Here is a 20,991-nt window from a genome sequence, read left to right on the forward strand (position 1 = left end):
AAATTAATTGGTGAGGAAGAAGAGATATGATAATCTGAATCTGGCTTCCCAAAGCTTTAGCCAGATTATTCCTGATTTGCCAACCGGTCAAATATAAAATTTCTCTTGAAGTAAGGAAAACTTAAGGAGTGTGCTGTGTCTGGTAAGCTGATTTTCTTAACCATTTTTAATACTGTAAATGGAATCTTTAAAAACAAACAAAACCTACATTCATCCAAAGCCAAAGATCTGTACACATTCTGGACATTTGTGCAAAAAAAATTTTAATGGCTACATGTAATTAAAACGACACTGGTCATTTACTTTCCAACTCAGGACATACCCTGACTTCCTTGTGTTGGTTATATGTCACTATATGACACAGTTATTTATTTTTTAAATTGTTCTATTTTTTGTAGAGATGGGGTTTTGCCATGTTGCCCAGGCTGGTCTCAAACTCCTGGGCTCAAGTGATCCTCCCACCCTGGCCTCCCAAAGCACTAGGATTACAATCGTGAGCCACTGTGCCCAGCCTAAGATGCATTTTATTCACTTAAGAGAGCTAACCTGTTCAGATTATGAATTGACAAGTCATATCAATTCTAGTTTTGAGTGACTTTCAGAAAACAATCACACACCTCATCTATAAATCAGCATATGTCAGCAAAACTCAGGAGGGCAGATGAAAGCCATTCTCACACATGTCGTTCACATTATCAGCAGAAAGTGTGCAGTAGTGGGTGGAATTCCTTTTGCTTAGTTGTATGATGGTGATAGCTAATAAAAATGGCATTTAAAAATGAATGTCTAAAACTTGCGTTAACCCAGGAAATTACAGGCATCTTAGGAATAAAAAGACAAAAAGAGGCAAAGAACTATTCTTTAAAAGTGCAAGGTGGCCGGGCGCGGTGGCTCAAGCCTGTAATCCCAGCACTTTGGGAGGCCGAGGCGGGCGGATCACAAGGTCAGGAGATCGAGACCATCCTGGGGCTAACACGGTGAAACCCCGTCTCTACTAAAAAAATACAAAAAATTAGCCGGGCGCGGTGGCGGGTGCCTGTAGTCCCAGCTACTCGGGAGCCTGAGGCAGGAGAATGGCGTGAACCCGGGAGGCGGAGCTTGCAGTGAGCTGAGATCGCGCCACTGCACTCCAGCCTGGGGGAGAGAGCAAGACTCCGTCTCAAAAAAATAAAAAAAAATAAAAGTGCAAGGAACAGAGAGAGGGCAAAGGAAAAGGTTTCTTCTGGAGGAGGGAGGAAAAAACAGCAACAACAACAAAAGAAAATGTTTCTTCTTTTTTTGGATGAGAATAATAGTAGCCTTTGAAGTTTAAAATTGATCTTTGTCAATGAGCCATTTGGAGGCCGGGCGCGGTGGCTCACGCCTGTAATTCCAGCACTTTGAGAGGCCGAGACGGGTGGATCACCTGAGGTCGGGAGTTCAAGACCAGCCTAACCAACATGGAGAAACCCCATCTCTATTAAAAATACAAAATTAGCTGGGCTTGGTGGCACATGTCTGTAATCTTAGCTACTTGGGAGGCTGAGGCAGGAGAATCACTTGATCCTGGGAGGCGGAGGTTGCAGTGAGCCGAGGTCGTGCCATTGCACTCCAGCCTGGGCAACAAGAGTGAAACTCCATCTAAAAAAAAAAAAAACAAAAAACAAAAAATGAGCCATTTGGAATTCAGGATCAGGCAAACTAGCTTGAGAGGTTGGGGTACTCACTTAGTGGAGAGACTTAACAAGTAATATTTACATGATGTAGCTGCAGGCTGAAGTCAAGGATACCAAAGATATTGGCAAAAGTCAACCGGCTACCATCATAAAGAGGTGCAAAGGTAGACTATGGAATCAGGCTGTGCTGTTTATTGCCCATGTGGCCCTGAGCAAGATACTTAATCTCCCTGTGACTCAGTTTCCTCCTTTGCAAATGGAGATAACAATGGTACCTACCTTATAATTATTGGGATGATTAAGTGGGAAAATGCATATAAAGTGCTTAACTGGGCTGGATGCGGTGGCTCACACCTGCAATCCCAGCACTTTGGGAGGCTGAGACAGGCGGATCCCTAGAGCCCAGGATTTTCCGACCAGCCTGGGCAACATAGGGAAACCCGACTCTACAAAAAGTATAGAAATTAGCTGGGCGGGGAGGTGTGTGCCTGTGGTCTCAGCTACTCAGGAGGCTGAGGTTGGGAGGATCACCTGAGCCTAGGAGGCGCAGGTTGCAGTGAGCTGAGATGGCGCCAGTGCACTCGGGCCTGGGTGACAGAGTGAGACTGTCTCAAAAAAAAAAAAAGTGCTTAACTGACTAATGTAGTGCCTAATAAATGGTAAGCCAGTGTGACCATTATTATGAAATTATCAGTATGCTCTGATTACAAAGATCAAGAGAGGCTGGGTGCGGTGGCTCATGCCTGTAATCCCAGCACTTTGGGAGGCTGAGGCGGGTGGATCACACGAGGTCAGGAGTTTGAGACCAGCCTGGCCAATATGGCAAAACCCCATCTCTACTAAAAGTACAAAAAAATTAGCCGGGCATGGTGGTGTGTGCCTGTAATTCCAGCTACTCAGGAGGCTGAGGCAAGAGAATCGCTTGAACCTGGGAGGCCGAGGTTGCAGTGAGCCGAGATCGCACCACTGCACTCCAGCCTGGTCCCAGAGCGGGACTCTGTCTCAAAAAACAAAACAAAACACCATCGAGGGAGCAGAGTATAACAAGCTGAAGAAGAAAGCAGCATGGTGGTGCTGCGTCTTGAAAAAGCTCCTACAACCCTACAACCCTAGAATTTTCCACTAGGTACTTGGCTCTGGTTATAGTTCTCTCTCCATGGCAGTCTGTGATGGAAAAGACTTTCAAGGATTCAGAGAAGAGATTCAAAAAGGACTCAGAAAGGTGGAGGACTGAGAAGTGAAGTGGAGGAATGGGGCTGAGAGATGAGCACCAACTTGGCCCCCGGGTAAAGCTGCGTGGTCAGCTTCTCCTGCTCGCAGGTATGGCCAGAACAGGAAGCGGACTGTGCATCAGCAAGGAGGAGCCAGGACTTGGTGATACCTGATGATCATTAAACCTACGGATTTATGCCGATGATAAAGACCATTGAACATTATGGTGAGGCGCGGTGGCTCACACCTGTAATCCCAGCACTTTGGGAGGGCGACGGGGGTGGATCACCTGAGGTCAGGAGTTCCAGACAAGCCTGGCCAACAGGGTGAAACCCTGTCTCTATTAAAAATATAAAAATTAGCCTGGCATGGTGGCGGGCTCCTGTAATCCCAGCTACTCAGGAGGCTGAGGCAAGTGAATTGCTTGAACCCGGGAGGTAGGGGTTGCAGTGAGCTGAGATGGCACCACTGCACTCCAGCCTGGGCAACAGAGCAAAAACTTCGTCTCAAAAAACATAAATAGGCCAGGCACGGTGGCTCACGCCTGTAATCCCAGCACTTTGGGAGACCAAGGGGGGCAGATCACCTAAGGTCAGGAGTTTGAGACCAGTCTGGCCAACATGCTGAAACCCCATCTCTACTAAAAATACAAAAATTAGCCGGGCATGGTGGTAGGCCCCTGTAATCCCAGCTACTCTGGAGGCTGAGGCAGGAGAATCGCTTGAACCCAGGAGGTGGAGGTTGCAGTGAGCAGAGATTGTGCCGCTGCACTCCAGCCTGGGCGACGGGGAAAGTCTGTCTCAAACACACATATACACACACACACAGACACACACACACACACAAACGTAAAATAAGACCATGGAACATTAAAATGGCTTTAGGATATTTTTTAAAAGACTTTACATTTTTCATCTTTCTATCAAGGACTTTCCTGACCATCCTTTTTAAATATGCACCCTCCAAGTTTTCTATCCCCCTTCCTTACTTTGCTTTTCTTCTTAGTAATTAGCTCACTGTAACATATTCTACTACTAGAGTTTCATATTCATTGCTTGTCTTCCTAATACGTAGATATAAACTCAGGCAAGCAGGCTATTTTTGTTCTTGTTGTTCGCTGCTATCTCCCTAGCGTCTAGCCCAGTGCTCAATAAGTATTATAGCAAGTGTTCAGTAAATATTTGTTGAATGAAAGGATAAATTCTCATTTATCTTAGGGCATTTGTAATGCGGCAACCAGATGCCTTCAGGAGGCACCTCTGAAGATTCTGCATTGCTCAGATTATGCATAAGGAATAAAATATCATTAACAATTTGATTTTAAATTTTCTGTATCCTTTTAACTCATTGTGACAATAAACATATGACATTAGAATCCTCTGAGTGATGTGTGAGCTTCTATGACTTTATTCCATGTGAATTTGGGCCCTGCCAAAGCTTCTCAAATTTTTCAATTCAACAGTTGTTATTTAAAGAGGGGGTAGGGATGGAGGGGGAAAAATACTCCAGAAAGTAAAAATCCAAAACAAGAGTGGCTAATAACAGCCACTATGTATTGAGCACTTAACTGTATTCCAAGCACGAGTCAGGTTTTTTTTTTTTTTTTAATAGAACTCTTCCAAGTTAGATATTATACCTGTTTTGCAGTTGGGCAGATCAGGGCCTCATCCTTAGTAATAAGTGGAGCCGTGATTCGAATCTTGCTTTGTCTGAATCCAAATGTATACTTTCTCCAAAATTTCAGATTGCCTTTCAGTTTAAGCTTCAACCTGTTCCCTACAGAACAGTGAGGAGATCTGTTATTTTGAAAAGATGGCAAATTAACACTCGGTCTGCCCTGCCTTACAACTGAAATGTTTGCAACGCCCGCTGTGAGCAGATGTGCTGGGTTGCAGTTACCCTGTGATGTTTGTGCTCAAACTGAAGATCCCTATCAATGCAACGAGTAAGACATGAGTTTGAGAAGAAGCAATGATGACCTTCTTCTTCACTCTTCACGCTGATCAGCTTCTACATCACTGTGCACGTCCTGTGCTTTGCAGTCATTCCCTAGGAGCTCGGGCCCTTGACCCAAAGATACTGCTCTTACTAACACTACATTTTAAACTCCTCCTCTGAACTCACTTTCAGAGCCTGCAGCACAATCTTTAAAAACTTTGCCAATGATGGCAAAATCTTTTTCCTTTTAGAGTGGATTTGATTTTAGGAGACAGCCAGGAGCTACATCCAGTGAATAAGGTGGGTTAAAAAGCCGTGTACTATTTTGAGTCAAAAACAAGTTGTGAACAGAATGCAGATACTGGTTTTGTTTTGTAGTTTATTAAACTGTCTCTCAAGGATATTGTAAAAAGGGTCTAAATGCACTTTGACTAATGTCTGTGGTGTTGCAAAAGTGCATCAGCTATCGAGGGACTGCTTTGAAGGGAAAAGGTCATTTGACTACATTTGCTCTGCTCTGACAGACTTTTTACGAAAAGTTATATCATTACTTTAGAGCCACAGCTTGAACTATCACTTCAGGTCCTATCATCTTCCGCAACAAGACCCTGTCTTCTTATGAATTATGGCTCTGCAATAAAAAGAACCAGGATGTGAGTGTTTGCTAGATCAACACATTAATCCAGGGCAAACAAACCAGAATAAACACGGCAGTTGAGAATCCTGAGAACCGAATATTCACGGAAACAAAAAGCAATATGTTATGATACATTAGCATATTTAAAGAGAAAATAAATGATGAGAATAACAGCAGGGGAAATGATGGTTTTATGGTTATGGCAATAAGAGGGAAGCTAGAAGATGTTTCAAATGCTATTATCTGGTTAGGGAGGCTGTTTTTTTTTTATAATGAATTAAAATGCATAAAGAGGAAATCACCCATGAGATTTCTAGCCTGTGGCATTTTGAAGCTATTTCAATATTCAGAATTTAAAAAGTATTTTATATGAATGTATTTTCACACTAAAAGTTACATCAGAATTAAGATCATTCTCTTAACATTTTATAGTTCCCATCATGAAATCTCTCAATCAGAAAGAAAGGATATTTTGTTTTAATATGGTTGTTCATCATCCAGTGGGGAGCTGGGTGAGAATAATTGCAATATGACTAATGGCCTGGTTTTGAAATTCAAAGCCTTCAGACAAGGTTTTAGTACATATTATCTATCTTCACAACTCACTGAAATATTTTATTAGGTGGCATAAATGAGGGTCTGTGTAAACATTAAAAGCTACCCACTGAATCTAAATCATTTCAGTTAATATGCTAATAGCAAGGGGGAGGGAAAGGCATCTTACTAACCCAGCGTTGAAATAATTTAGTAGATGATTCATGTCTCAAGGTTTCTAAGATTTACTATTCATACAATTACAATTGTCATTAAGAGTTTTCGCTGGTGTAAGTGGCACAACACCTTTGCAATGAGCAAACAGTACTTATGCATGAGTTCAGGGTACACAGGTAGTTGTCATATTATTTAAAAAACCTCAATAAAAGAGGTCTTTGTTCACAGGAGACTATTAAAGTAAAAGTAAGCTGTTCTTTTGCCATATCAGAGAACATTTCTGATGAAGGTGGTTTTGAGAAAGTAACTCTTTGCTTTTGGAGGGGGCATGTTTAGGGCCAGGAAAATGGGCCTTGGGCCTTGGGGCGCTGGCTGCTCCTCCTTGCCCACGGTGGTTCAATTCTCTCTGTGGGGAGGCAGCGGGAGTGACAGCCAGGACAGATGAATGGGGTGAATCTTGGTTCTGGTTTTCATAGGCCATAGGGTCTTATGCAAATCATTTAACCAGTTGAAGTCTCTGTTTCCTTGGCTGTTAAAATAGGGTTTAAAGTGTTTACCATAAAGGGCAGCTGTGAGGCTGTGAGATGGGAGAATCAATCTATTGTTCAGAAAGTGGTTGTTCAGTACCTTGGATTTCTGAGTGGGCAAGGCTGGACCCTGAGCCCTGGGACCTCTGAAGTGAACACTGCAGGGCCATTTGGTGAGTGCTCCGGCCGTGTTAATACGACGTGCTATGGAGCCCTTGGGAGGGCACTCACTGGGCTTGCAGTGGAGGTGGGTGGTGGCTACAGATGGCTTCCTGGAAGATGGCTCAGAGGGGGGCTCCGATTCCCAGTTGGGAACTGTGGACCCATCGTTTCCTTCCTCCTGCCACTCTGAAGTCCCCAGGATTTCCCCCAACCCCATCCCAAGGACAGACTACACAGCATCAGAAGGGACACGCCCTAGGGCTTGGGTGCATGTGTGTCTGTAACTGTTTGCATGTATTTTCAGCGTTTGCTTCCTCCCCTCACCACTACCCCTGTCGGTTAAAAGTCTGTTAAAAGAATGAGCGAGAGAGAGAGAGAGAGAGAGAGAGAGAGAGGAGCGGAGGGGCGGGGTGGGGGAGGAGGGGAGTGGGGAGAGAGAGAGTGAGAGAGAAACACCAAAAAGACACTTTCAAGGAAGGAAGAAAATTAGATGGCGACCCCCTGTCCCCTCCCCATAAGAAAATCCTCTCTGAGATTAAACTGTGTGAAGATTAGAGGTGTGTAAATCAGGAGCAGGAGGAAGCCCAATGCTGGACTGTACCAGATCATCTGAAACTGGCAATTCCAGGCACAGAAAACCAGTTCTTCAGAAGCAGAAGGGTGGTCAGCCAGGGGGTGAAAGGGACAGGGGTCTCGTAGCCAGGTGTGACAGTGCCCTTCCTAGTCCCTTCCAGGATGGGGTGGGACACACCCAGTCCATCCTGACTCTGGAGTACGTCTCCACTTTCATGCAGAAAACGGTACAAGGCCTGAGGCCTGGAGCTCGTTATAAATCATGCTGGTGGCATTTCTTGCTTTGTTTCCCAAAGGGTAGAGCCTCATCTCCCCTTCTACTTAGGAGATGGAGGGGGTCTGTCCACACAGGCAGCTGTCCTTGTCTGACTCCTCTGCTTTCTGAAGGGGAGACAGTGTCCCCCTTAAAGGACACTGGATCTCTTGTTGGAGGGGCAACCAGTTTTGAACTCTTTGCCTCTTTAAATCTTTTAGAAACTTGGATGAGACAAACTTTTTATCCTGAATTTTCTGAAGCATATCTGAAGTCATTTTTCTTTATTATTGTTATTATTTAGGCTGAAGTCTTACTCTGTTGCCCAGGCTGGAGTGCAGTGGTATGATCTCGGCTCACTACAACCTCTGCCTACTGGGTTCAAGCAATTATCCTGCCTCAGCCTCTCGAGTAGCTGGGGTTACAGGCATGAGCTACTGTGCCCAGCTAATTTTTGTATTTTTAGTAGAGACGGGGTTTCACCATGTTGGTCAGGCTGGTCTCGAACTCCTGACCTCAAGTGATCCGCCCTCCTCGGCCTCCCAAAGTTTTGGGATTATAGGCGTGAGCCACAGCACTCGGCCTATTGTTATTGTTATTATTATTATTATTTTAGAGACTGGGTCTCGCTATGTGGCTCAGGCTGGTCTTGGACTCCTGGGCTCAAACAATTCGCCTGCATCAGCCTCCCAAAGTGTGGGGATTGTAGGCGTGAGCCACTGCGCCCGGCCCATGAAGTCATTTTTCATCTCTGGATAAAACTGGAACATCAAAGTGGTGTTGTGGGGTGGCACACTCTTATTAATCTCCTGCTGCACTCTCCCTGCCGCACACCCTGGAGTTGCTTTCAGTAAACTCTTCGGTAAGATGCAATCAGCATACATGGAGGAACAGTGTAAGGAACCACCTCACAGACTTGTGGCTGGCTGAGTGGAGTCTAAACATGGTGTTTCACTTCAGCCGTGTTGTCTTCTCTATAGGAATCCAGGGGGCAAAGCTTCTCTTTAATCTCCGCACTGGGGAGCCAGGAAGACCTCATGATTCTGAGCTATGTGTTTATGCTCCTCCCGCGGGCAATGAGTTTTCTGTGTGGTGGTATTTCCCGCTTCATACCAGTTGCTGAAGAGCATAGAATCACGTGGCATACATTCTCTGTAATTAACTTCACCCCCAGTTTTAGTGTCATTTTTGTCTTCACTTCTCTTGGCCTCATTTTCAAATTTCTTGTTTTTAATTGTTTCATTTTGCTAAGGTGTAAGTATTTTTGCAAGATGCTCTAAATCCTTTGATGAACAAAACCAGAAGTAAATAAAGAAAATATCCACAAGCTTATGTTCTGCTCAGCTGATAACATCACCATGGTGATCTGGCTTTCCACAGAGGATTTTCCCTTTCTTTCCTTTCTTTCTTTCCTTTCTTTCCTTTCTTTCTTTCCTTTTTTTCTTTCTTTCTTTCCTTCCTTCCTTCCTTCCTTCCTTCCTTCCTTCCTTCCTTCCTTCTTTCCTTCCTTCCTTCCTTCCTTCCTTCCTTCCTTCCTTCCTTCCTTCCTCCCCTTCCCTCCCCTCCCCTCCCCTTCCCTTCCCTTCCCTCCCCTCCCCTTCCCTTCCCTTCCCTTCCTTTTCCTTCCTTTCCCTCCTTCTGTCTGTCCCTCTCTCTCTCTCTTTTTTGAGACAGGGTCTTGCTGTGTCCCCAGGCTGGAGTATGGTGGTGAATCACAGCTCACTGCAACCTCAGCCTCATGGGTTCAAGCGATCCTCCTGCCTCAGACTCCTGAGTAGCTAGGACTACAGGTGTGGTTGCCCAGCTAATTTTTGTAGAGATGGGATCTCACTATGTTGCCCAGGCTGGTCTCGAACTCCTAGGTTCAAGCAATGCTCCCCACTCGGCCTCCCAAAGTGCTGGCATTACAGGTGTGAGCCACCACCACTGCACCTGGCCTCCCACAGAGGATTTTCTAGGAGATAATGTGCTCTTCAGAAGGCTCGAGGATCTCAGCTGGCAGATTGAGTTCTTACTGTGCATTAACAAATTGACACTTGGGTTCATTTGAAAGTCTTGTGAACTTGGTAATTGGGTGTCTATTGATAAGAATGCTCACCCTGTACCATTGATTCCCTCTACAACTATGCTGCAAGCACAGTCATCTGCTTTCACTTCTTTGAACATGCCAACCTCTTTCCCACCTCAGGGCCTTTGCATGTACTATTTGCCTCTACATGGAATGTTCTTTCCTCCTTCTCATTCATTAGAGTGGCAGCAGTATTAGAATAATCAGAGGGGTTTAAAACAATATTGATGTCCGGTCCCAACCCAGCTCAATTAAACTCAAATCTTTGAGTGTGGGGCCGATGCACTGATAAAATAAAAGGCATGGAGTTGACTTTATCCTTACGGTTGGCAGGTATTTTGACCAAGCTATCACCGTGAGCAGTAGCATCAATAGTTATTCAGGGATTTGGGGCACAGGGGGTTGTGACCACATCACAAAAGTTCAATTTGTTGGGTTAGGCGTTTAGCCATAACCTAAGTAGTTGCAGATGGTCTCTACACCTGGATTGCCCATTAGGACAAAACAAGTAAACTTGTGTTTTTAGGCAAATAATGAAACTCTGAGGAGTCTGAAAAAACAACTCATCGCCAGATACCTCCCAGCCCAGGTGCTCGCCCATACAGGGGTGAACGCATGGCGGGGGCTGCTTGAACTCTCACTAAGCCTGCGTCTGTTCTTTGCAAAATATTATTTGATAGTTTTTAATGCAGCAAAGCAAAGCAGACAATCCACCTCCTGTTTTCCCCAAGCTGATGGGGGGAAGGTTCTAAGGTGTTGTTTCCTAAGCTTAAATTAAACAAGATTGGTCAGTGGCATGGACTTTTTTTTTTTTTTTTTGGTAATTTTACTTCCATGAGGAATCATTTGGACTCTTCAGTCTTCCTTTCTTCAGTTTTATGTAGGGCTTTGCTGGAGGAAAATGGGGCTAACGGGGAGAGAAACACAGTCTCGGAATGGGGTGGGGGATAAATTAAACGCAAACCCAGCAGTGCAGCAAAGGCCTTATTCTGCCTCTGATCTGGGGAAGTTTCATATTCTAATGGAGAGAAACGCACGTGCACACACACCCCCCTAAACCCACACAAATGAAACCCCCTCTGCGGAGAAGCCGGCTACAGGAAATTGACTTAGGCACAGGAACTTGCTAATCTCTTTTGTCACATTCGGATTGCTCCTGCTGCCTCACACACACTCAACCCAACCATCTTGGGGTGGACTCCCTGCCAGCCCAACTGTTGTATTTTCAGTTCTCCCAGTGTGAATCAGTTAATATTCTCGGGAACGAGGGAGAGGTTGATCCTAGGAGGAAATCAATCACAGTGAAAAGGATTGGGCCGCTTTTGTTTTCACCTCCTTTTGCTGAACAAATTTGATTTCCGGAGTCAGTCATTTTACTGTCAAGAAATTTCTTCGGCATTCTGCAACAGGTGAGGATTTTGCTTCCTTAAAAGTATTTCTTTGGTGTCAAATTTTTCTAATTTTATTTAGCTTTTACTCTAGGCCAAACATCGTAATGACTCTATCTACCTGCTGTAAGGCGTAGAACCAATTTATAGGGGGATGGGGGTTGGGGCGGGGGGAGTGTTGCTTTGATATTCACTGCCCCTCACCACAGTCCTAACAAGATTTTTGAAACATGAAAAGTTACAATAGTTGGCTTTTTGGTTTTCCAGATATTCTAGAGAATGCATATGCTTGTGACTGTGACTGAGCTCAACTGTATGGGTAGTTTAAATCTACCCAAGGTTTGATGAAGTAAATCTAAGATTCTCTAAGTTGTGCAAATATGAATTTTAAAGTTGTCTAGTTCAGAAAAGAAACAGAACCGAAGTCTAAATGACGTAGATTTCAATCTGGAATTTCTAGCATGTGTTTTTCAATCTGGAATTTCTAGCATGGGTTTTCACCTATTGCCAATGTTAATGCCCATTTCCCAAAAGTGCTCTATGATGTATAACATTTATTTTTTAATTAAATTTAATTTTTCTTCTGAGGTGGTTTGATTTGGAGATATGCTACAAGGTACCAGTCAGTAGCCTGAGTTGTAACTAAACAAAGTTTGGGAAATCACCGGTTTTAGGTGCTTTACTAAATGAAAGTTGCCATTGACGTATTCAAGCAGGCATCAAGTAGTTGGTGATCCCTTATTGGTTCTAAGCTGGTGCTGTGGAGGATATAAGATAAATATTTTAAAAATCTCTACTTCGAAGGACCCTACAATCTGGTAGTCGTGATAAGAAGTAAAATTTAGGAAGCAATGCAAGATGAGAATTCAGTGATGAGCGGGGCAGCACAGGCTTGAAGAGTTCTGCGAATTCCATGGAGAGGGCCTGGGGGCAAACTGGAGTTGTTGGGAAGATCTGGGCTTTGGAAGGATGCGAAGTGTCAGTAGAAGGAGAAGGAGAAGGTGATTTTAGACTGGGAGGACCTTGTGGGCAAAGGCACAAAGGCGAGACTGACCTGGAGATGATAAAGCCAGTTGAAGAGACACTGGAGAAGAGAAGACAGTTTGTTTTACACATTGCAGGAAATCAGATTAGACAGTTAGGGTGTGGACACAAAAGCGAGGACCTTGCAGGCACTGGGGAGAAGTGACCCCATTCAATAGTCACCAGTCTCCTTCTGCCCTGCGGCTGCACCTCCTCGGCTCTCACGGCACTAGCAGAATTCCACGTGAGAGGGAGCTTGTCGAGCGTGGCCTCTTCCCACTTGGGGCTGCTTTCTGCATCCCTACGCCTGGCTGTGGGCCTCCATTTGCCCTCTACTGCCTTCCCTTAGGACATCATTTATGCAGAGAAAGGTTCGTGTGGCTCGGGGTACCAGTAAGACCTCCACCTCTGGTTTCTATATTTTAAGGGGGCCCTTCAGTTATCCAGGAATTAAAGTGGCCTTCCTCTTGGGAGGACGAGTTGGTTATGAATGACAAGCCAGTCTCTATTCCTCAAAAGCCAGTCCCCAAATCCCATGAAATATGTGCTACTTTCTTTGCATGTCTAAATGAGACGGCATGGGTATGCTTCTGCTCTTTTTCCGGACGTTGGTTAGAGAGTCGGTAGATCATAATAATTCAGACACTTTTTTTCTGGACCATAAAATATCTGAACCCATATAATAATAAACATACAGCACGGTGAATAAGAACCCAACTTTTGAGCCAGATTGCTTTGCGTCGAATCCCCATTCTATCATTCTATCATTTCTGGGCTGTGGGAACCTCACAGAAGTTACTTTTCAATGCTCAGATTAAAAAAAAAAATCACAAAATAGCTCTAATAACAGTAATAATAACTGAAAATACCTACCTCAGAGGGTGGTTGTAGAGATCAAATGAGATAAAAAATATGTAAAGCATGTAGCCTAGTGCCTGATTAAAAAAAATCTCTCAATAGATGCAACTCTTATGATTCTTATTAAGGACTTGGCTATTGCCACAAATGAAGGTGTTATGAGCCCTGGCTTAAGAGCAAGAAGCCTGCAAAGCTAACTCTCCTAATCCCAACATTCCTTTTCAGGGAAAGTGGGGTGACAGGAGGAGGCTGGGAATTACTGTTTTTTTGAGCACCAAATATGGACAAGGCACAGGGGTTGGGTGTTTTTCTAGCGAGAATACGTATGAAGGAAGGAAAACAAGCTTGGAAACTGCTATTTGAAGCCATTTGGTAACAGTTTCTCTAGCTTATGCAAGAGGTCCTCTGAGTATCCGCTGCATTACTTGTGGGCCTCCTTGGTGGATGTCGCTCTCTGAATGCTTGGGGTGGAATTCTAGAGGTGCTTTTCATAGAGGCCGAGAACATGACCTTTCTTCCTTGCCCAGTTTAAATTAAATTATTTTATCTTACAATGTGTTAATTTTAGTGCTAGCAAGGCACAATTAAAATTCCGTTTCTACTTAGGAGTGGGGATCATTGCGGCAGTGAGTGCTTATTTGGGTTTGGGATGCTTGGATCTGGGTGAAAGCCAAGATTAAAAAGCATCCTGCTTTCCCATTCCACTCTCTAGGTTATAAATATTTTTCTAGATTAAAAGCCTCCTTTAAAAAAATGCAAGTCTACCTGGCGTGTTAATTGTGCAGGGGATTCCTAATTATGTGTGCAGGTGACTTGAGTCAAACCGTGATAGTGTTCCTTCTAGAGTCCCACTGGCGTCCTCAAGGGAGGAGACTCTGGAGCTTTGTGTATGAAAAGGGATGGGCACAAGTCAGGATGGGGTGCACAGGTGGAGGCTGGGAGGCAGCATGACAGTGTCGGGGGCTGGGCTGGGCGGTGAGAGCAAGGAGGGTGTCAGAGATGGAAAGGATGACCCCAGGGGGGTGGAAGGGTACCAGAAACTTAGGGCTCCTCTGTGGCTCTTTAGCCATTTGACTCTAGCAACTGCTTGAATGCCCTGAACAACCTTTTGACGACTTGCACGAGAAGTTGTCATACTATTCCCCGGATGTGGACAGTTGTTCAGAGACCATGATCAAGTGTCTGGTGTCTCAGTGTGGAATAGTGGTTTCTAAAGCCGGCTGGACAGCAAAACCACTTGGGGAGCTTTTAAGAAATTGAAATTCCATGTCTCATACCCCAGCCCTCACATGAGGTCCAGGAATCTGTGTAATTAAAAAATACAAGCCCCAAAACAACTTGGAAAGTGGTCGTTTTACAGGTAGGGATTTAGGAATGAAGAATGTAGAACTCTTCTACCAGGGCCCCAGAAGCCATAAGTTGAATAAGTGCTGAAATGAGGCAAAGTGATCTACTCTCTATTGTGATTAATATCTTCACACAGAAAGTATTATCCTTTGTTTTGAGTTTGTTCCTTGGGATGAGTTATTGGGAGTGGGGTGACTGGGTCAAGGATGTGAGGATGTTTAGCTCAGTCATACCTACATTTTAACATGCAAACATATGGTGCCACTAATTTAAAAACCAAAGTGTTGTATACATGTAGAAGCTATATATTATTCCGGGGCAGCCCAAAGAGGGGATGTTGCTTTCAAACGAAAGTGCCAAATCACATTCTTTTCTGGTAAAATAGAATACTAATGAATTGCTTTTGGAAGAAATTTCCAGAGCATTACTGAATGTTCAAGTGCTTCTTACAGCATAAGTTGAACCTTTCTTATCTCTTCACTCAGTTTCTTGTAAAACTGAAGTCACAGTGACCTCTTCCCCATTTCGTAGAAAACGAACCCAAGGAAGAGAGTGGTTAAGAAACAGAAGATACAGTTCTCATCGCATTTGCCTGAGAACTACATATAGTCATCCATTCAGTGCCTTGTTAAGTAAATAAATGATTGAATCATTTGTATACATGACCTCATGGAAAAAAGCACCGTAAAATGAATGCTTGAGGGTGGGTAGACAGAATTATTCAACCCAGACAGGCGTTAGATGTTCACTCTGTCCTTTTTTTTTTTTTGCATTAGGTTTTATTCATTATTTGCATCATCTATGGACCTAAAAGCATGCTCATTGTCACACAGATGGGAACAGGGTGAATTTTCAATGATTTCAATAAAAAAAAAAAAGATGTGCTCTTGCGAAATATCAAGGGAGATGTTTACGGTGGTGTTCTAGAACAGGCTTGCTCGCAAGTGCTGATTGTTAATGGTTTCAGAAATTTTCCAAGTCAGTGAAGTTATTGACTTCTTTTTATCTGTGTGATGGAAATGCTATATAATATTGTGCTATCTGAGCATCTCTTTTCAATTTTGCATTCAGCGATGTCATGTTGGTGGCTTGAAATTGGCTATGGTAAAAGTACACTGTGAAAATCAGCAAACACAATAAATCAGGCTCCCTACCCTTTTTTTTTCAGGGCGGGGGGCGAGCATGTTGTTAGACGTTTACTAGCATACTACTGAGGAACTGTGTAAAATACAAATATGGCAATTTGACGATATGTACCAAGAGCCATTAAAGTGTTCGTACACTTTGATCCATTCATTCCACCCCTGGAAACTTATTCTGAATAAATAATTCAAAGAAAAAAGAAATAATATGCATGAACATATTCACTGTAGTATCATTTATAGCAGCAAAATCTGAAAATAACCTAAACACTAAGCAATAGGAGTTCTGGCAACATTAACTCCATGAATTTTTTTTTTTTTAAGACAGTGTCTTGTTTTGTCACCCAGGCTGGAGTGCAGTGATGTAATCACAGCTCACTGCAGCCTTGACCTCCTGTGCTCATTTGATCCTCCTGCCTTAGCCTCCCAAGTAGCTGGGACCACACTTGGCTAACTTTTTTTTTTTGTAGAGATGGGGTCTCACTTTGTTGCCCAGGCTGGTCTCCACCTCCTGGGATCAAGTGATCCTCCTGCCTTGGCCTCCCAAAGTGCTAGGATTACAGGCACATCACTGCGCACAGCCCATGGGTTGTTTTAAAGTCATTAAAAATCATAGTTATGATGGTTATGAAAATATATTTGATATGATGTTAGGTTAGAAAATCAGAATTAAAAATTTTAATTACATTCTGATTTTGTTATGAATAAGAATTAAATGTGAGCCATAAAAAAATGACAGCATTTGGTATGTTAGAATGGTGAAATAGTAGAATTTGTTTTTATTTCATTTATTGTAGTCGTGGTGTGTGTGCATTTAAGAAATTTGGAGAACACCTGTTAATAAATGATCTTGAGTAGTTTTAACATTTAGGAGGAAGGCCATGAGTTTTGTGAACCAATGGAGCTTTACCTTTAACGGATAGATGTTACTGTGAATCCCTGGGCAGGGTATTGTAAAGAGAGTCTGGAGCTAGGCAGTGTGAGCTGTGGATGCTAAAGGGGTTTCTTTAGAGCAGCTTAAGGAGGAGGAAGAAGTAAGTAACTGTGTCCTGAGGACCTGCTAAAGTAGACTGCAAGGACTGAGAAATAGCCCAGAGAAAAGCTACCATCAAAGGCCAGAGAGACAGGGGAGAGAAGGTTTCTTAGGAAGAGACAAGAAGACGCTGATCTCAGAGGTGAACAAGATGGATAAGAAAATAACTCCATTTTGACCCAAAAAAAATAGGGGCTGAAACCAGAAAGGAAATGATTTTTGTAGAGCAATGGTTCTCAAGTTTGTTTATTTATTTTTAGTTTTATTTTTTATTTTTTGAAATGGAGTCTCGCTCTGTTGCCCAGGCTGGAGTGCAGTGGCATGATCTCGGCTCACTGCAAGCTCCGCTTCCCAGGTTCACACCATTCTCCTGCCTCAGCCTCCGGAGTAGCTGGGAATACAGGTGCCCGCCACCACGCCCGGCTAATTTTTTGGTATTTTTAGTTGAGACGGAGTTTCACCATGTTAGCCAGGATGGTCTCGATCTCCTGACCTCGTGATCCGCCCGCCTCGGCCTCCCAAAGTGCTGGGATTACAGGCGTGAGCCACCGCGCCCGGCCAGTTCTCAAGTTTTAGTGTGTTTAAGAATCACCTGGATGAGTGGAGGAAGAGTTAACTAATTTAGTATCCAGGTTCCATCTCCATGCATTCTGATACAGTTGGTCTGGAGGTTGGCAGGAATATGCATTCTTAACAAATCCTCCCACCCTATGAAGACTCCGATGTGAATTGGCTGCAGATTACACTTTGAGAAACACTAGTGGAATAAAGGCAATAGTTTGGTTTTGTCCAGGGAAGGTATATCTGTGAGTGTGTGTGTGTGTGTGTGTGTGTGTTGAGGGTGAAGCTGTTACTTAAAGGCTCAGAATTGAAGGACTTAAAATGTAAAAGGGGAATGAAAACAGAGAAAGCCCAGAGGGACAAGTTATTTATTTGTTATAGAAACAAACAGCAAAAACCAGGAAGCTATACTTATGATATTCCTTAAAGGAATATAGTTTGTGGCACAAAATTCTCTTCCACAGTTAAACAATTTTGTCCAGCATTTGAATCAATTAAAAGTAGCTGTGACTAGGGGAACTATGAGCACAGAGAAAGATGGTCATGGGGAGAGGCTAGGACCCATAAACATTCTATTTCAGGCCATCGAGAGGTGGTTATTAAACCCGTAGTAGAATATGGGAGTGCTATCGACAGAAAACACTCTGGACCTTACTGTATGATAACATTATGTTAAAGAAGAAAAGAAAGTATATTTTTTGATGAAATGTAGTATTTTATATACAGAACTCAGCACTCAAAATAGTAATAACAATTAGACTTATGCCACAACAACATTATATCACAAAATAAACATATGAAAGTGAATGACATCGCAGTAGCCATGGTTCTGAGATTATCTGCTTCACCCGGCTTTGGAAGTTTAGTGATTGTAATAGCTTTCAAATAGCCTTCAATGTCTCGTGCTGTTCTTACAGTGGAGATGATTCTTTTACTTTAATCACATTCCCCATCATCAGGGCCTCTAATCTCTTGAGACATGATGTGGTAAACCAAGGATAAGTTAACAACCCATCTTAACATTGGAGGCGCAACTCACAGGGTCTGTTGGATGTGCAAGGGTCTAACGCCTGAAATCAGACCTCTTTCTTTTTTTTTTTTTTTTTGAGACGGAGTCTCGCTCTGTCACCCAGGCTGGAGTGCAGTGGCGCAATCTCGGCTCACTGCAAGCTCCGCCTCCCGGGTTCACGCCATTCTCCCGCCTCAGCCTCTCCGAGCAGCTGGGACTACAGGCGCCCGCCACCACGCCCGGCTAATTTTTTTTTTTGTATTTTTAGTAGAGACGGGGTTTCACCGTGGTCTCAATCTCCTGACCTCGTGATCCGCCCGCCTCGGCCTCCCAAAGTGCTGGGATTACAAGCGTGAGCCACCACGCCCAGCCTTGAAATCAGACCTCTTTCTACAAGCACGCGCTGACTATTCTATTCCCCACCTAAGAGGGTTTTTCATGGACTGATTGGCTTATGCTTTGGAGCAATGTTTCTTAATCACTATTTTTGGTCACAGATTCGTTTGACAATGTGATGAGAGCCAAAGATTTTCTCATACAGGGACATGAACATTTGCTGCACAGTCCTGGGGGATATAAGGACCCTCTAAAACCCATTCACGGACTCTCAGGGATCCAGAGGCCTCATGTGAGGAGCTCTGGCCTCAGCAAAGGGAGCATTGCAGAGGAAGTTCTGGTTATTACTGACATCAGATTAAGCCCCTAAAGACAGAAATGCTGCTTCTCTAACTGATGGCTGAAATGAGGGCAAGATGGCGGATACATGTGTAGTTTTATAGCATCAGATCCTTAAAATGAGTAGCATGTGGGGCTAGAGTTGGTTCCCTTCAGATAACATATGATTAATGCTCTAAATCCTTAGTTCTGAATTCTCTCACGTGAAGCCAGGGTCGGTTCCCATTTGGGAAAGCAGTCTCTCAAGATGCCACTTTAATGTCTTATCAGCTCGTGATGCCTTGGGTGGCACAAGAAATGCAGGCAGGGCCAGACGAGGTGGCTCACACCTGTAATCCCAGCACTTTGGGAGGCTGAGGCAGGCAGATTATCTGAGGTCAGGAGTTCGAAATCAGCCTGGCCAACATGGCAAAGCCTCATCTCTACTAAAAATACAAAATTAGCTGGGCATGGTGGCACATGAGCCTGTAATCCTAGCTACTCAGGAGGCTGAGATAGGAGAATCGCTTGAACCCAGGAGACAGAGGTTTCAGTGAGCCAAGATTGTGTCACTGCACTGCAGTCTGGGCAACAAAGTGAGACACAGTTTACAAGAAAAAGAAAAAGAAATGCAGGCAGGTTGTAAGCACTGATTGACCAACTCTAGAGTGTAGTGAGTAGCGTGGGGTCATCTGATGCCCCTAAGCAACGTACTGGATATCCAGCCCAGCTGCTTTTAGGGTGAAAGGCATTAGCATTAGCCGGTGGGTAAAGTGCTCGCTTTTGAGTGTAAGATGTAGTTGTCTTATCTGAAGCTGAACATCTGGTTGGGCTTTGATAACTTTGAAGATAGTTATTTTCCTGTGTAGTCTTTTGATCACAGAAGCCCAGTTGGTCATCTTCCATTAGTAGGTATCTGACCTGCAATTTGGGGAACTGAGTGTTTTGAGCTGAAAGCTCGGGGCTTTGTTCATTTCCTGTCCTCCCAGACTGTGGTATCAGGCAGGGTATGGAGACTTAACCCCAAACCCGTCTGTTTAAATTAGCCAACCCTGCTGGAAGTGGTAAGATGAGGCCACATTCTCATGTCACGGTCATACAGTGGATTGACACTGGATGAGAAAGAGAAATGCACTCCATCTTCATCCCTCCAGAGAAAAAGAATGTGAAATTGACTAAATACATGGTGAGTCAAGGTTCTCTTGGTGTGGGATAGCATAAAAATTGGAAATCTGTCTTTGAGATAGAAAGGGAAAATCTATAACAAATATGTTCCTGTAATCAGCGTGCCTTAACTTCTATAACCATTTTAATTGTTGCACATCCATGACTAGGTTTCTTGTAAGTTTCAATATCTATTTTAATAATAATACTGCATCATACACAAATACACAGCCCTCAAAACACAAATATTCCATATACACCAAAGGCTGGTAGCAAAGTCTCTACTCCTCTTACCTCCTGGAGATTATTTTCCCCTGCCAGGTCATTATGTCTAGCAACCTAGTTGCCCATGCAGAGAATGGACTGGCACACATCTCTTCCTTGGCTCTTTTCCTTTCTTTCAGGCAGGACCCCTACTTTTAATTTGTCTTCCCTCCAGGTCCAGCTGTCGCCTTCTTGAGAGCCTCTAAATATACAACCCTTACTATGAACCTTTTTCCCCCTTTCTTGCATTTTTTTTTCTCAGTTGCCACAAAAAATTCTTCTGGTCTTTGTTCCAGTTTTGAGCTGAAAATGATTCCAACTGTGGTTGAGAAGCATAAGAATGCCTGTAATTATTCCTTCTAACAAGGAAAAGGAAACTCAATATATTTAGAGTCAAATTTAAATGATGTAAAATCAACTACAAAAACCTTTAAGGGGCCTAAAAGTCCCCTTTGGTATACTTTTTCTTGATAAAACCTGATTTTCCTCAAGCTCTACTCTTTGGGCAGTAATTGCTGAAATTTATATCAATAGTAGTCTTTCTCTGTCTTCTTCATGTGATAAGGAAGTAGGAGAGAGGGTTGGAGGCACATACAGGAAATAGGAGGGGAAAAGCCAGAAAAACCCTTACTTATTGACAATACCACAATTTCCTATATGTGCCAAAACAATATTGTCACTATATTCCTAAACACAAAATATCTGGCAATATCAGAGAAATATCTATAATAATATCTACTTTAAAAATATAATAGTAATTGATATTTGTTGTAGCAAATATGGCATATGCCTTTTAGGTTAAATATACTTGT

At 43.4% G+C, this 20,991-nt stretch overlaps 1 protein-coding gene across 2 annotated transcripts in view; it reads left to right on the plus strand.

Annotated features, from left to right (window-relative positions):
• The first annotated feature begins 6,637 nt into the window (after positions 1-6,637).
• RHOH (ras homolog family member H) overlaps positions 6,638-20,991 on the plus strand; it is a 52,001-nt gene continuing 37,647 nt past the window's right edge. The window contains exon 1 of one of the 2 annotated variants that reach the window (XM_055246474.2): positions 6,638-6,853. The gene's annotated coding sequence lies outside the window, so the exon portion shown is untranslated. Of the gene's footprint in view, positions 11,146-20,991 lie in introns of both variants that reach the window. The other variant, XM_055246473.2, reaches the window with a different exon arrangement.

The sequence above is a fragment of the Symphalangus syndactylus genome, chromosome 16 (genome assembly GCF_028878055.3).
Source record: "Symphalangus syndactylus isolate Jambi chromosome 16, NHGRI_mSymSyn1-v2.1_pri, whole genome shotgun sequence".
In the NCBI taxonomy this organism is placed as follows: domain Eukaryota; kingdom Metazoa; phylum Chordata; class Mammalia; order Primates; family Hylobatidae; genus Symphalangus; species Symphalangus syndactylus.